Here is a 15392-nt window from a genome sequence, read left to right as displayed (position 1 = left end):
ACATTGGCCGCTCTTCTGTCTGAAACGGTTACATTTATCGTCTTCAATGCTATGTCGCGTGCTGCGGTATGCGGAGACACTAAAAGCACCATAGTAGAACACAGATGAAGCTTCTAAGTTGATGTAATAGCCAGAAAGAAGTAGTACAATTCAAGTTTAATTATCGATTATTGACTTTTTACACTTCTTTGGTGCCTTGGACATGAGCTAGGACCTTAAGATTTTGCATCGAAGGTGGACTAGCAGCCGCGTTGCATGGGAGAATGTGAAAAGTGTTCATTTGTAGTATAAACCTGAGAAATCCGTCCGTTTTCGTCATTTGTTATCGCATCGACTTAAACCCAGATCGTCGCATTGGCAACTCTTCTCTCTGAAACGGTTGTACTTATCGTCAGCAAAGGTATGTCGCGTGCTGCGTTATGCGGAGACACAAAAGGCACCATAGTAGAACACAGATGAAGCTTCTAAGTGTATGCAATAGCTAGTAAGATGTAGTACAATTCAACTTTTAGGTATCGATTATTGACTTTTTGCCCTTCTTTGCTGCCTTGGACATGAGCTAGGAACTTAAGATTCTGCATGAAAGGAGGAGTAGCAGCCGCGTTGCACGGGAGAATGTGAAAAGTGTTCATATGTAGTATAAATCTGAGAAATGCGTCCGTTTTCGTCATTTGTTATCGAATCGCCCTAAAGCCAGATCGTCACATTGGCCGCTCTTCTGTCTGAAACGGTTACATTTATCGTCTGCAAAGCTATATCGCTTGCTGCGTATTCGTAGACACAAAAAGCACCATAGTAGAACATTGATGAAGCTTCTAGGTGTATGTAATACCTAGTAAGAAGTAGTACATTTCAAGTTTTAGGTATCGATTATTGACTTTTTAGCCTTCCTTGGTGCCTTGGACATGAGCTAGGACCTAAAGATTTTGCATGAAAGAAGGACTAGCACCCGCGTTGCACTGGAGAATGCGAAAAGTGTTCATTTGCAGTATAAACCTGAGAAATCCGTCCGTTTTCGTCATTTGTTATCGCATCGACTTAAACCCAGGTCGTCGCATTGGCCACTCTTCTCTCTGAAACGGTTGTACTTATCGTCAGCAAAGCTATGTCGCGTGCTGCGGTATGCCGAGAGACTAAAAGCACCATGGTAGAACTCAGATGAAGCTTCTAAGTTGATGTAATAGCCAGTACGAAGTAGTACAATTCAAGTTTTAGGTATCGATTATTGACTTTTTAGCGGGCTTTGGTGCCTTGGACATGAGCTAGGATCTTAAAATTTTGCATGAAAGGAGGACTAGCAGCCGCGTTGCATGGGAGAATGTAAAATGTGTTCATATGTAGTAAAAATTTGAGAAATACGTCCGTTTTCGTCATTTGTTATCGAATTGACTTAAAGCCAGATTGTCACATTGGCCGCTCTTCTGTCTGAAACGGTTACATTTATCGTCTTCAATGCTATGTCGCGTGCTGCGGTATGCGGAGACACTAAAAGCACCATAGTAGAACACAGATGAAGCTTCTAAGTTGATGTAATAGCCTGAAAGAAGTAGTACAATTCAAGTTTATTTATCGATTATTGACTTTTTACACTTCTTTGGTGCCTTGGACATGAGCTAGGACCTTAAGATTTTGCATCGAAGGTGGACTAGCAGCCGCGTTGCATGGGAGAATGTGAAAAGTGTTCATTTGTAGTATAAACCTGAGAAATCCGTCCGTTTTCGTCATTTGTTATCGCATCGACTTAAACCCAGATCGTCGCATTGGCAACTCTTCTCTCTGAAACGGTTGTACTTATCGTCAGCAAAGGTATGTCGCGTGCTGCGGTATGCCGAGAGACTAAAAGCACCATGGTAGAACACAGATGAAGCTTCTAAGTTGATGTAAGAGCCAGTACGAAGTAGTACAATTCAAGTTTTAGGTATCGATTATTGACTTTTTAGCGGGCTTTGGTGCCTTGGACATCAGCTAGGAACTTAAGATGTTGCATGAATGTAGGACTAGCATCCGCGTTGCATGGGAGAATGTAAAAAGTGTTCATATGTATTAAAAATTTGAGAAATCCGTCCGTTTTCGTCATTTGTTATCGAATTGACTTAAAGCCAGATTGTCACATTGGCCGCTCTTCTGTCTGAAACGGTTACATTTGTCGTCTTCAATGCTATGTCGCGTGCTGCGGTATGCGGAGACACTAAAAGCACCATAGTAGAACACAGATGAAGCTTCTAAGTTGATGTAATAGCCAGTAAGAAGTAGTACAATTCAAGTTTTAGGTGTCGATAATTAACTTTTTAGCTGGCGTTGGTGCCTTGGACATGAGCTAGGACCTTACGATTCTGCATGAAAGGAGGACTAGCAGCCGAGTTGCGCGGGAGAATGTGAAAAGTGTTCATATGTAGTAAAAACTTCAGAAATCCGTCCGTGTTCGTCATTTGTTATCGAATCGACTTAAAGCAAGATCGTCACATTGGCCGCTCTTCTCTCTGAAACCGTTATACCTAACGCCTGCAAAGCTATGTCGCGTGCTGCGGTATGCGAAGACAATAAAAACACCATAGTAGAACACAGATGAAGCTTCTAAGTTGATGTAATAGCCAGTAAGAAGAAGTACAATTCAAGTTTTTGGTATCTATTATTGACTTTTTAGCGGGCTTTGGTTCCTTGGACATGAGATAGGAACTTAAGATTTTGCACGAAAGGAGGACTAGCAGCCGCGTTGCATGGTAGAGTGTAAAAAGTGTTCATATGTATTAAAACCTGAGAAATCCGTCCGTTTTCGTATTTAGTTATCGAATCGACTTAAAGCCAGATCGTCACATTGGCCGCTCTTCTGTCTGAAACGGTTACATTTATCGTCTGCAAAGCTATGTCGCGTGCTGCGTTATGCGGAGACACAAAAGGCACCATAGTAGAACACAGATGAAGCTTCTAAGTGTATGCAATAGCTAGTAAGATGTAGTACAATTCAACTTTTAGGTATCGATTATTGACTTTTTGCCCTTCTTTGCTGCCTTGGACATGAGCTAGGAACTTAAGATTCTGCATGAAAGGAGGAGTAGCAGCCGCGTTGCACGGGAGAATGTGAAAAGTGTTCATACGTAGTAAAAACCTGAGAAATCCGTCCGTTTTCGTCATTTGTTATCTAATAACCCTAAGGACAGATCGTCACATTGGCCGCTCTTCTGTCTGAAACGGTTACATTTATCGTCTGCAGAGCTATGTCGCGTGCTGCGGTATGCAGAGACACTAAAAGCAACATAGTAGAACACAGATGAAGCTTCTAAGTTGATGTAATAAGCAGTAAGAAGTAGTACAATTCAAGTTTTAGTTATCGATTATTGCCTTTTTACCCTTCTTTGGTGCCTTGGACATGAGCTAGGAACTTAAGATTTTGCATGAAAGGAGGACTAGCAGCCGCGTTGAATGGGAGAATGTAAAAAGTGTTCATATGTAGTAAAAACTTGAGAAATCCGTCCGTTTTCGTCATTTGTTATCGAATTGACTTAAAGCCAGATCGTCACATTGGCCGCTCTTCTATCTGAAACGGTAACATTTATCGTTTGCAAAGCTATGTCGCGTGCTGCGTTATGCGGAGACACTAAAAGTACCATAGTAGAACACAGATGAAGCTCCTAAGTTGATGTAATAGCCAGTAAGAAGTAGTACAATTCAAGTTTTAGGTATCTATTATTGCCTTTTTAGCGGGCTTTGGTTCCTTGGACATGAGATAGGAACTTAAGGTTTTGCATGAAAGGAGGACTAGCAGCCGCGTTGCATGGTAGAATGTAAAAAGTGTTCATATGTATTAAAAGCTGAGAAATCCGTCCGTTTTCGTATTTACTTATCGAATCGACTTAAAGCCAGATCGTCACATTGGCCGCTCTTCTGTCTGAAACGGTTACATTTATCGTTTGCAAAGCTATGTCGCGTGCTGCGTTATGCGGAGACACTAAAAGCACCATAGTAGAACACAGATGAAGCTTCTAAGTTGATGTAATAGCCATTAAGAAGTTGTACAATTCAAATTTTAGTTATCGATTATTGCCTTTTTACCCTTCTTTGGTGCCTTGGACATGAGCTAGGGACGTAAGATTCTGCACGAAAGGAGGAGTAGCAGCCGCGTTGCACGGGAGAATGTGAAAAGTGTTCATATGTAGTATAAATCTGAGAAATGCGTCCGTTTTCGTCATTTGTTATGGAATCGCCCTAAAGCCAGATCGTCACATTGGCCGCTCTTCTGTCTGAAACGGAAGTATTTATCGTCTGCAAGGCTATGTCGCGTGCTGCGGTATGCGGAGACACTAAAGGCACCATAGTAGAACACAGATGAAGCTTCTAATTGAATGTAATACCCAGTAAGAAGTAGTACAATACAAGTGTTAGGTATCGATTATTGACTTTCTAGGGGGCTTTGGTGCCTTGGACATGAGCTAGGACCTTAAGATTCTGCATGAAAAGAGGACTAGCAACCGAGTTGCACGGGGGAATGTGAGAAGTGTACATATGTACTAAAAACCTGAGAAATACGTCAGTTTTCGTCATTTGTTATAAAATCGACTAAAAGCCAGATCGTCACATTGGCCGCTCTTCTGTCTGAAACGGTTACATTTATCGTCTGCAATGCTATATCGCGTGCTGCGTTATGGAGAGACACTAAACGTACCATAGTAGAACACAGGTGAAACTTCTAAGTTGATGTAATAGCCAGTAAGAAGTAGTACAATTCAAGTTGTAGTTATGGATTATTGCCTTTTTACCCTTCTTTGGTGTCATGGACATGGACTAGGACCTTAAGAATTTGCATGAAAGGAGAACTAGCACCGCGTTGCACGGGAGAATGTGAAAAGTGTTCATATGTTGTAAAAACCTGAGAAATCCGTCCGTTTTCGTCATTTGTTATCGAATCGCCCTAAGGCCAGAACGTCACATTGGCCGCTCTTCTGTCTGAAACGGTTACATTTATCGTCTGCAGAGCTATGTCGCGTGCTGCGGTATGCAGAGACACTAAAAGCAACATAGTAGAACACAGATGAAGCTTCTAAGTTGATGTAATAAGCAGTAAGAAGTAGTACAATTCAAGTTTTAGTTATCGATTATTGCCTTTTTACCCGTCTTTGATGCCTTGGACATGAGCTAGGCACTTAAGATTTTGCATGAAAGGAGAACTAGCAGCCGCCTTGAATGGGAGAATGTAAAAAGTGTACATATGTAGTAAAAACCTGAGAAATCCGTCCGTTTTCGTCATTTGTTATCGAATTGACTTAAAGCCAGATCGTCACATTGGCCGCTCTTCTGTCTGAAACGGTTACATTTATTTTCTGCAAAGCTATGTCGCGTGCTGCGGTATGCGGAGACACTAAAAGTACCATAGTAGAACACAGGTGAAACTTCTAAGTTGATGTAATAAGCAGTAAGAAGTAGTACAATTCAAGTGTTAGGTATCGATTATTGACTTACTAGGGGGCTTTGGTGCCTTGGACATGAGCTAGGACCTTAAGATTCTGCATGAAAAGAGGACTAGCAACCGAGTTGCACGGGGGAATGTGAGAAGTGTACATATGTACTAAAAACCTGAGAAATACGTCAGTTTTCGTCATTTGTTATAAAATCGACTAAAAGCCAGATCGTCACATTGGCCGCTCTTCTGTCTGAAACGGTTACATTTATCGTCTGCAAAGCTATATCGCGTGCTGCGTTATGCAGAGACACTAAAAGTACCATAGTAGAACACAGGTGAAACTTCTAAGTTGATTTAATAGCCAGTAAGAAGTAGTACAATTCAAGTTGTAGTTATGGATTATTGCCTTTTTTCCCTTCTTTGGTGTCATGGACATGGGCTAGGACCTTAAGAAATTGCATGAAAGGAGGACTAGCAGCCGCGTTGCACGGAGAATGTGAAATGTGTTCATATGTAGTAAAAACCTGAGAAATCCGTCCGTTTTCGTCATTTGTTATCGAATCGACTTAAAGCTAGATCGTCACATTGGCCGCTCTTCTGTCTGAAACGGTTACATTTATCGTTTGCAAAGCTATATCGCGTGCTGCGGTATGCGGAAACACTAAAAGCACCATAGTAGAACACAGATGAAGCTTCTAAGTTGATGTAATAGAAAGTAAGAAGTAGTACAATTCAAGTTTTAGGTATCGATAATTGACTTTTTAGCTGGCTTTGGTAACTTGGACATGAGCTACGACCTTTTAGATTCTGCATTAGAAAAGGACTAGCAGCCGAGTTGCACGGTAAAATGTGAAAAGTGTTCTCATGTAGGAAGAACCTGAGAAATCCGTCCGTATTCGTCATTTGTTATCGCATCGACTTAAACCGAGGTCGTCACATTGGCCGCTCTTCTCTCTGAAACGGTTGTACTTATCGTCTGCAAAGCTATGTCGCGTGCTGCGGTATGCCGAGAGACTAAAAGCACCATGGTAGAACACAGATAAAGCTTCAAAGTTATGTAATAGCCAGTAAGAAGTAGTACAATTCAAGTTTTAGGTGTCCTTTATTGACTTTTTACCCTTCTTTCGTGCCTTGGACATGAGCTAGGACCTTAAGATTTAGCATGAAAGGAGGACTAGCAGGCGCGTTGCATGGGAGAATGTAAAAAGTGTTCATATGTAGTAAAAATTTGAGAAATCCGTCCGTTTTCGTCTTTTGTTATCGAATTGACTTAAAGCCAGATTGTCACATTGGCCGCTCTTCTGTCTGAAACGGTTACATTTATCGTCTGCAAAGCTATGTCGCGTGCTGCGTTATGCGGAGACACTAAAAGCACCATAGTAGAACACAGATGAAGCTTGTAAGTTGATGTAATAGCCATTAAGAAGTAGTACAAGTCAAGTGTTAGGTATCGATTATTGACTCTTTAGCGGGCTTTGGTGCCTTGGACATGAGCTAGGACCTTACGATTCTGCATGAAAGGAGGACTAGCAACCGAGTTGCACGGGGGAATGTGAGAAGTGTACATATGTACTAAAAACCTGAGAAATACGTACGATTTCGTCATTTGTTCTCGAATCGACTTAAAGCCAGATTGTCACATTGGCCGGTCTTCTATCTGAATCGGTTACATTTATCGTCTGCAAAGCTATGTCGCGTGCTGCGGTATGCGGAGACACTAAAAGCTCCATAGTAGAACACAGATGAAGCTTCTAAGTTGATGTAATTGCCAGTAAGAAGTAGTACAATTCAAGTTATAGGTATCGATTATTGACTTTTTAGTTTTTTTGGTGCCTTAGACATGAGGTAGGACCTTACGTTTCTGCATGAAAGGAGGACTAGCAGCCGAGTTGCACGGGAGAGTGTAAAAAGTCTTCATATGTAGTAAAAACCCAGGAATCCGTCCGATTTCGTCATTTAATATTGAATAGACTTAAAGCCAGATCGTCACATTGGCCGCTCTTCTGTCTGAAACGGTTACATTTATCGTCTTCAATGCTATGTCGCGTGCTGCGGTATGCGGAGACACTAAAAGCACCATAGCAGAACACAGATGAAGCTTCTAAGAGTATGCAATAGCTAGTAAGAAGTAGTACAATTGAAGTTTTAGGTATCGATTATTTACTTTTTACCCTTCTTTGGTGCCTTGGACATGAGCTAGGAACTTTAGATTTTGCATGAAAGGAGGACTAGCAGCCGCGTTGCACGTTAGAATGTGAAAAGTGTTCATATGTAGTAAAAACCTGAGAAATCCGTACGTTTTCGTCATTTGTTATCGAATCGGCTTAAAGCCAGATCGTTACATTGGCCGCTCTTCTCTCTGAAACGGTTGTACTTATCGTCTGCAAATGTATGTCGCGTGCTGCGGAATGCGGAGACACTAAAAGCACCATAGTAGAACACAGATGAAGCTTCTAAGTTGATGTAATAGCCAGTAAGAATTAGTACAATTCCAGTTTTAGGCATCGATTATTGACTTTTTACCCTTCTTTCGTGCCTTGGACATGAGCTAGAACCTAAAGATTTTGCATGAAAGGAGGACTAGCACCCGCGTTGCACGGTAGAATGCGAAAAGTGTTCATATGTAGTATAAATCTGAGAAATGCGTCCGTTTTCGTCATTTGTTATCGAATCGCCCTAAAGCGAGATCGTCACATTGGCCGCTCTTCTGTCTGAAACGGAAGTACTTATCGTCTGCAAGGCTATGTCGCGTGCTGCGATATGCGGAGATACTAAAAGCGCCATAGTAGAACACCGATGAAGCATCTAAGTGGATGTAATAGCCAGTAAGAAGTCGTACAATTCAAGTTTTAGGTATCGATTATTGACTTTTTACCCTTCTTTGGTGCCTTGGACATGGGCTAGGACCTTAAGAATTAGCATGAAAGGACAACTAGCAGCCGCGTTGTACGGGAGAATGTGAAAAGTGTTCATATGTAGTAAAAACCTGAGAAATCCGTCCGTTTTCGTCATTTGTTATCGAATCGCCCTAAAGCAAGATCGTCACATTGGCCGCTCTTCTGTCTGAAACGGAAGTACTTATCGTCTGCAAGGCTATGTCGCGTGCTGCGATATGCGGAGACACTAAAAGCGCCATAGTAGAACACCGATGAAGCATCTAAGAGGATGTAATAGCCAGTAAGAAGTAGTACAATTCAAGTTTTAGGTATCGATTATTGACTTTTTACACTTCTTTGGTGCCTTGGACATGAGCTAGGAACTTAAGATTTTGCATGAAAGGAGGACTAGCAGCCGCGTTGCATGGGAGAATGTGAAAAGGGTTCATATGTAGTAAAAACCTGAGAAATCCGTGCGTTTTCGTCATTTGTTATCGAATCAAATTAATGCCAGCTCGTCATATTGGGCGCTCTTCTGTCTGAAACGGTTACATTTATCGTCTGCAAAGCTATGTCGCGTTCTGCGGTATGCGGAGACACTAAAAGCACCATAGTAGAACACAGATGAAGCTTCTATGTTGATGTAATAGCCAGTAAGAAGAAGTGCAATTCAAGTTTTAGGTATCGATTACTGACTTTTTACCCTTTCTCGTGCCTTGGACATTAGTTACGACCTAAAGATTTTGCATGAAAAGAGGACTAGCACCCGCGTTGCACGGGAGAATGTGAAAAGTGTTCATATGTAGTATAAACCTGACAAATGCGTCCTTTTTCGCCATTTGTTATCGAATCGACTTAAAGCCAGATCGTCATATTGGCCGCTCTTCTCTCTGAAACGGAAGTACTTATCGTCTGCAAAGCTATGTCGCGTGCTGCGTTATGCGGAGACACAAAACGCAACATAGTAGAACACAGATGAAGCTTCTAAGTTGATGTAATAGCTGGTAAGAAGTAGTACAATTCGAGTTTTAGTTATTGATTATTGACTTTTTAGCTGGCTTTGGTACCTTAGACATGAGTTAGGACCTTACGATTCTGCATTAAAGGAGAACTAGCAGCCGAGTTCCACGGGAGAATGTGAAAAGTGTTCATATGTGGTAAAAACCTGAGAAATCCGTCCGACTTCGTCATTTGTTATCGAATCGACTTAAAGCCAGATTTTCACATTAAAAGCTCTTCTCTCTGAAACGGTTGTACTTATCGTCTGCAAAGCTATGTCGCGTGCTGCGTTATGCGGAGACACAAAACGCAACATAGTAGAACACAGATGAAGCTTCTAAGTTGATGTAATAGCTGGTAAGAAGTAGTACAATTCAAGTTTTAGTTATTGATTATTGACTTTTTAGCTGGCTTTGGTACCTTAGACATGAGTTAGGACCTTACGATTCTGCATTAAAGGAGGACTAGCAGCCGAGTTCCACGGGAGAATGTGAAAAGGGTTCACATGTAGTAAAAACCTGAGAAATCCGTCCGTCTTCGTCATTTGTTATCGAATCGACTTAAAGCCAGAACGTCACATTCGCCGCTCTTCTGTCTGAAACGGTTACATTTATCGTCTGCAAAGCTATGTCGCGTACTGCGGTATTCGGAGACACTAAAAGCACCATAGTAGAACACAGATGAAGCTTCTAAGTTGATGTGATAGCCAGTTGGAAGCAGTACAATTCACGTTTTACCTATCGATTATTGACTTTTAGACGGCTTTGGTGCCTTGGACTAGAGATTGGACCTTACGATTTTACATGGAAGGAGTTCTAGCAGCCGCGTTGCACGGGGGAATGTGAATAGTGTTCATATGTAGTGAAAACCTGAGAAATCCGCCGTTTTCTTCATTTGCTATCGAATCGACTAAACGCCAGATCGTCATTTTGGCCGGTATTCTCTCTGTAACGGTTACATTTATCGGGTGCAAAGCTATGTCGCGTGCTGTGGTATGCGCCTACACTAAAAGCACCATAATACAACACAGAAGAAGCTTCTAAGTTGATGTGATAGCCAGTACGAAGCAGTACAATTCAAGTTTTAATTATCTATTATTGACTTTTTTGACGGCTTTGGTGCCTTGGACATGAGCTAGGACCTTAGGATTTTGCATAAAGGGAGATATAGCAGCAGCGTTGCACGGAGGAATGCGAAAAGTGGTAATATGTAGTGAAAACCTAAGAAATCCTCACGTTTTCGTCATTTGCTATCGAATGACTTAATGCCAGATCGTCATATTGGCCGCTCTTCTCCATGAAACGGTTACATTAATTGTGTGCAATGCTATGTCGCGTGCTGCGCTATGTGGAGACACTAAAAGCACCATAACGGAACACAAAAGAAGCTTCTATGTTGATGTGATAGCCAGTACGAAGCAGCACATTTTAAGTTTTCGTTATCATTTATTGACTTTGTAGACGGATTTTTTGCCTTGGACATGAGCTAGGACCTTAAGATTTTGCATGAAGTGATGTCTAGCAGCCGCGTTGCACTGGGGTATGTGAATAGTGCTCATATGTTGTGAAAACCTGAGAAATCCGCCCGTTTTCGTCATTTGCTATTAAATCGACTTAATGCCAGTTCGTCATATTGGCCGCTCTTCTCTCAGAAACGGTTACATTTATCGTGTGCAAATCTATGTCGCGATCTGCGGAATGCAGAGACACTAAAAGCACCATAATGGAACACAGAAGAAGCTTCTAAGTTGATGTGATAGCCAGTACGAAACAGTACAATTCAAGTTTTAGTTAACGATTATTGGCTTCTTAGACGATTTTGGTGCCTTAAACATGACCTAGGACTTTACGACCTTGCATGAGCGGAGGTCTAGCAGCCGCGTTGCACGGGGGAATGTGAAAATTGTTCATATGTTGTGAAAACCTGAGAAATCCGCCCATTTTCGTCATTTGCTATCGAATCGACTTAATGCCAGTTTGTCATATTGGCCGCTCTTCTCTCAGAAACGGTTACATTTATCGTGTGCAAATCTATGTCGCGATCTGCGGAATGCAGAGACACTAAAAGCACCATAATGGAACCCAGAGGAATATTCTAAGTTGATGTGGTAGCCAGTACGAAGCAGTACAATTCAAGTTTAAATTATCGATTATTGTCTTTTTAGACTGCTTTGGTGCCTTGGATATGAGGTATGACCTTAAGATTTTGCTTGAGGGTGTTCTAGCAGCCACGTTGCACGGGGGAACGTGAAAAGTGTTCATATGTAGTGAAAACCTGAGAAATCCGCCCATTTTCGTCATTTGCTATCGAATCGACTTAATGCCAGATCGTCATATTGACCGCTATTCTCTCTGATACCGATACATTTACCGTGTGTCAAAGCTATGTCGCGTGATGCGGTATGCGGAGACACTAAAAGCACCATAATAGAACAAGGAAGAAACTTCTAAGTTGATGTGATAGCTGGTAGGAAGCAGTACAATTCAAGTTTTAGTAATCGATTATTGATTTTTTAGACGGCTTTGGTGCCTTGGACAGGAGCTAGGACCGTATGATTTTGCATGAACGGAGGTCTAGCAGCCGCGTTGCGAGGGGGAATTAAAAAAGTGTTCATATGCAGTGAAAACCTGAGAAATTCGACCGTTCTCGTCATTTGCTATCGAATCGACTTAACGCAGATCGTCATATTGGCCGGTATTCTCTCTGTAACGGTTACATTTATCGGGTGCAAAGCTATGTCGCGGGCTGCGGTTTGCTGGGACACTAAAAGCACCGTAATACAAAACAGAAGAAGCTTCTGAGTAGATGTGATAGTAGGTACCAACCGGTACAATTCAAGTTTTAGTTTTTGATTATTGACTTTTTAGACGGCTTTGGTGCCTTGAACATGTGCTAGGACCTTACGATTTTGCATGAAAGGGGGTCTAGCACCTGCGTTGCACGGGGGAAAGTGAAAAGTGTTCATATGCAGTGAAAACCTGATAAATCCGACCGTTTTCGTTATTTGATATCGATTCGACTTAATGCCAGATCGTCATATTGGCCGCTCTTTTCTCTCAAACGATTACATTTGTTGTGTGCATAGCTATGTCGCGAGCTGCGGTATGTGGAGACACTAAAAGCACCATAATAGAACACAGAAGAAGCTTCTAAGTTGATGTGATAGCCAGTACGAAGCAGTACAATTCAAGTTTTAGTTATCTATTATTGACTTTTTTGACGGCTTTGGTGCCTTGGACATGAGTTAGGACCTTATGATTTTGCATAAAGGGAGATATAGCAGCCGCGTTCACGGGGGAATGTGAAAAGTGGTCATATCTAGTGAAAACCTGAGAAATCCTTACGTTTTCGTCATTTGCTATCGAATGACTTAATGCCAGATAGTCATATTGGCCGCTCTTCTCTCTGAAACGGTCACATTTGATGTGTGCACAGCTATGTCGCGAGCTGCGCTATGTGGAGACATTAAAGCACCATAATAGAACACAGAAGAAGCTTCTAAGCTGATGTGATAGCCAGTACGAAGCAGTACAATTCAAGTTTTAGTTATCTATTATTGACTTTTTAGACGGCTTTGGTGCCTTGGGCATGAGCTAGGACCTTAGGATTTCTCATAAAGGGAGATATAGCAGCCACGTTGCAAGGGGGAATGTGAAAAGTGGTCATATGTAGTGAACACCTGAGAAATCCTCACGTTTTCGTCATTTACTATCGAATGACTTAATGCCAGATCGACATATTGGCCGCTCTTCTCTCTGAAACGCTTACATTTATCGTGTGCAAAGCAATTTCGCGTGCTGCGGTATGCGGAGACACTAAAAGCACCATAATAGAACACAGAAGAAGCTTCTAAGTTGATATGATAGCCAGTACGAAGCAGTACAATTCAAGTTTTAGTTAACGATTATTGGCTTCTTAGACGATTTTGGTTCCTTGAACATGAGCTAGGACCTTACGACCTTGCATGAGCGGAGGTCTAGCAGCCCCGTTGCACGGGGGAATGTGAGAATTGTTCATATGTTGTGAAAACCTGAGAAATCATCCCATTTTCGTCTTTTGCTATCGAATCGACCTAATACCAGTTCGTCGTATTGGCCGCTCTTCTCTCAGAAACGGTTACATTTACGTGTGCAAATCTATGTCGCGATCTGCGGAATGCAGAGACACTAAAAGCACCATAATTGAACACAGAAGAATATTCTAAGTTGATGTGATAGCCAGTACGAAGCAGTACAATTCAAGTTTAAATTATCAATTATTGTCTTTTTAGATGGCTTTGGTGCCTTGGATATGAGGTATGACCTTAAGATTTTGCTTTAGGGTGTTCTAGCAGCCACGTTGCACGGGGGAACGTGCAAAGTGTTCATATGTAGTGAAAACCTGAGGAATCCGCCCGTTTTCGTCATTTGCTATCGAATCGACTTAACGCCACATCGTCATATTGGCCGCTATTCTCTCTGAAACGGTTACATTTACCGTGCGCAAAGCTATGTCGCGTCCTGCGCTATGCGAAGTCACTAAAAGCACCATAATAGAACACAGAAGAAGCTCCTAAGTTGATGTGATAGCCAGAACGAAGCAGTACAATTCAAGTTTAAATTATCGATTATTGTCTTTTTAGACGGCTTTGGTGCCTTGGATATGAGGTATGACCTTAAGATTTTGCTTGAGGGTGTTCTGGCAGCCATGTTGCACGGGGGAACGTGAAAACAGTTCATATGTAGTGAAAACCAGAGAAATCCGCGTGTTTTCGTCATTTGCTATCGAATCGACTTAATGCCAGATCGTCAAATTGGCCGCTCTTCTCTCTGAAACGGTTACATTTGATGTGTGCATAGCTATGTCGCGAGCTCCGCTATGTGGAGACACTAAAGCACCACAACAGAACACAGAAGAAGCTTCTAAGCTGATGTGATAGCCAGTACGAAGCAGTACAATTCAAGTTTTAGTTAACGATTATTGGCTTCTTAGACGATTTTGGTGCCTTGAACATGAGCTAGGACCTTACGACCTTGCATGAGCGGAGGTCTAGCAGCCGCGTTGCACGGGGGAATGTGAAAAGTGTTCATATGTAGTGAAAACCTGAGAAATCCGCCCGTTTTCGTCATTTGCTATCGAATCGACTTAATGCCAGATCGGCATATTGGCCACTCTTCTCTCTGAAACGGTTACATTAGTCGTGTTCAATTCTATGTCGCGTGATGCGGTATGCAGAGACACTAAACGCACCATAATAGAACAAGGAAGAAGCTTCTAAGTTGATGTGATAGCTAGTAGGAAGCGGTACAATTCAAGTTTTAGTAAACGATTATTGATTTTTTAGACGGCTTTGGTGCCTTGACAGGAGCTAGGACCTTAAGATTTTGCATGAACGGAGGTCTAGCAGCCGCGTTGCACAGGGAAATATGACAAGCGTTCATATGTAGTGGAAACCTGAGAAATCCGACCGGTTTCGTCATTTGCTACCGAATCGACTTAACGCCAGATCGTCATATTAGTCGGTATTCTCTCTGTAAAGGTTACATTTATCGGGTGCAAAGCTATGTCGCGTGCTGCGGTATGTGGAGGCACTAAAGCACCATAATAGAACACAGAAGAAGCTTCTAAGCTGATGTGATAGCCAGTACGAAGCAGTACTATTCAAGTTTTAGTTAATGATTATTGGCTTCTTAGACGATTTTGGTGCCTTGAACATGAGCTAGGACCTTACGACCTTGCATGAGCGGAGGTCTAGCAGCCGCGTTGCACTGGGGAATGTGAGAATTGTTCATATGTTGTGAAAACCTGAAAAATCCGCCCATTTTCGTCATTTGCTGTCGAATCGACTTAATGCCAAATTGTCATATTGACCGCTATTCTCTCTGAAACCGATACATTTATCGTGTGCAAAGCTATGTCGCGTGCTGCGGTATGCTGAGACACTAAAAGCACCATAATAGAACACAGAAGAGTCATCTAAGTTGACGTGATAGCTAGTACGATGCAGTACAATTCAAGTTTTAGTTATCGATTATTGACTTTTTAGTCGGCTTTGGTGCCTTGGACATGAGCTAGGACCTTAACATTTTGCATGAAGGGATGTCTAGCAGCCGCGTTGCACTGGCTTATGTAAATAGTGCTCA

Source organism: Schistocerca gregaria, unplaced genomic scaffold (genome assembly GCF_023897955.1).
Source record: "Schistocerca gregaria isolate iqSchGreg1 unplaced genomic scaffold, iqSchGreg1.2 ptg000139l, whole genome shotgun sequence".
Lineage (NCBI taxonomy): Eukaryota > Metazoa > Arthropoda > Insecta > Orthoptera > Acrididae > Schistocerca > Schistocerca gregaria.
Note: the sequence above shows the minus strand (reverse complement) of the source record.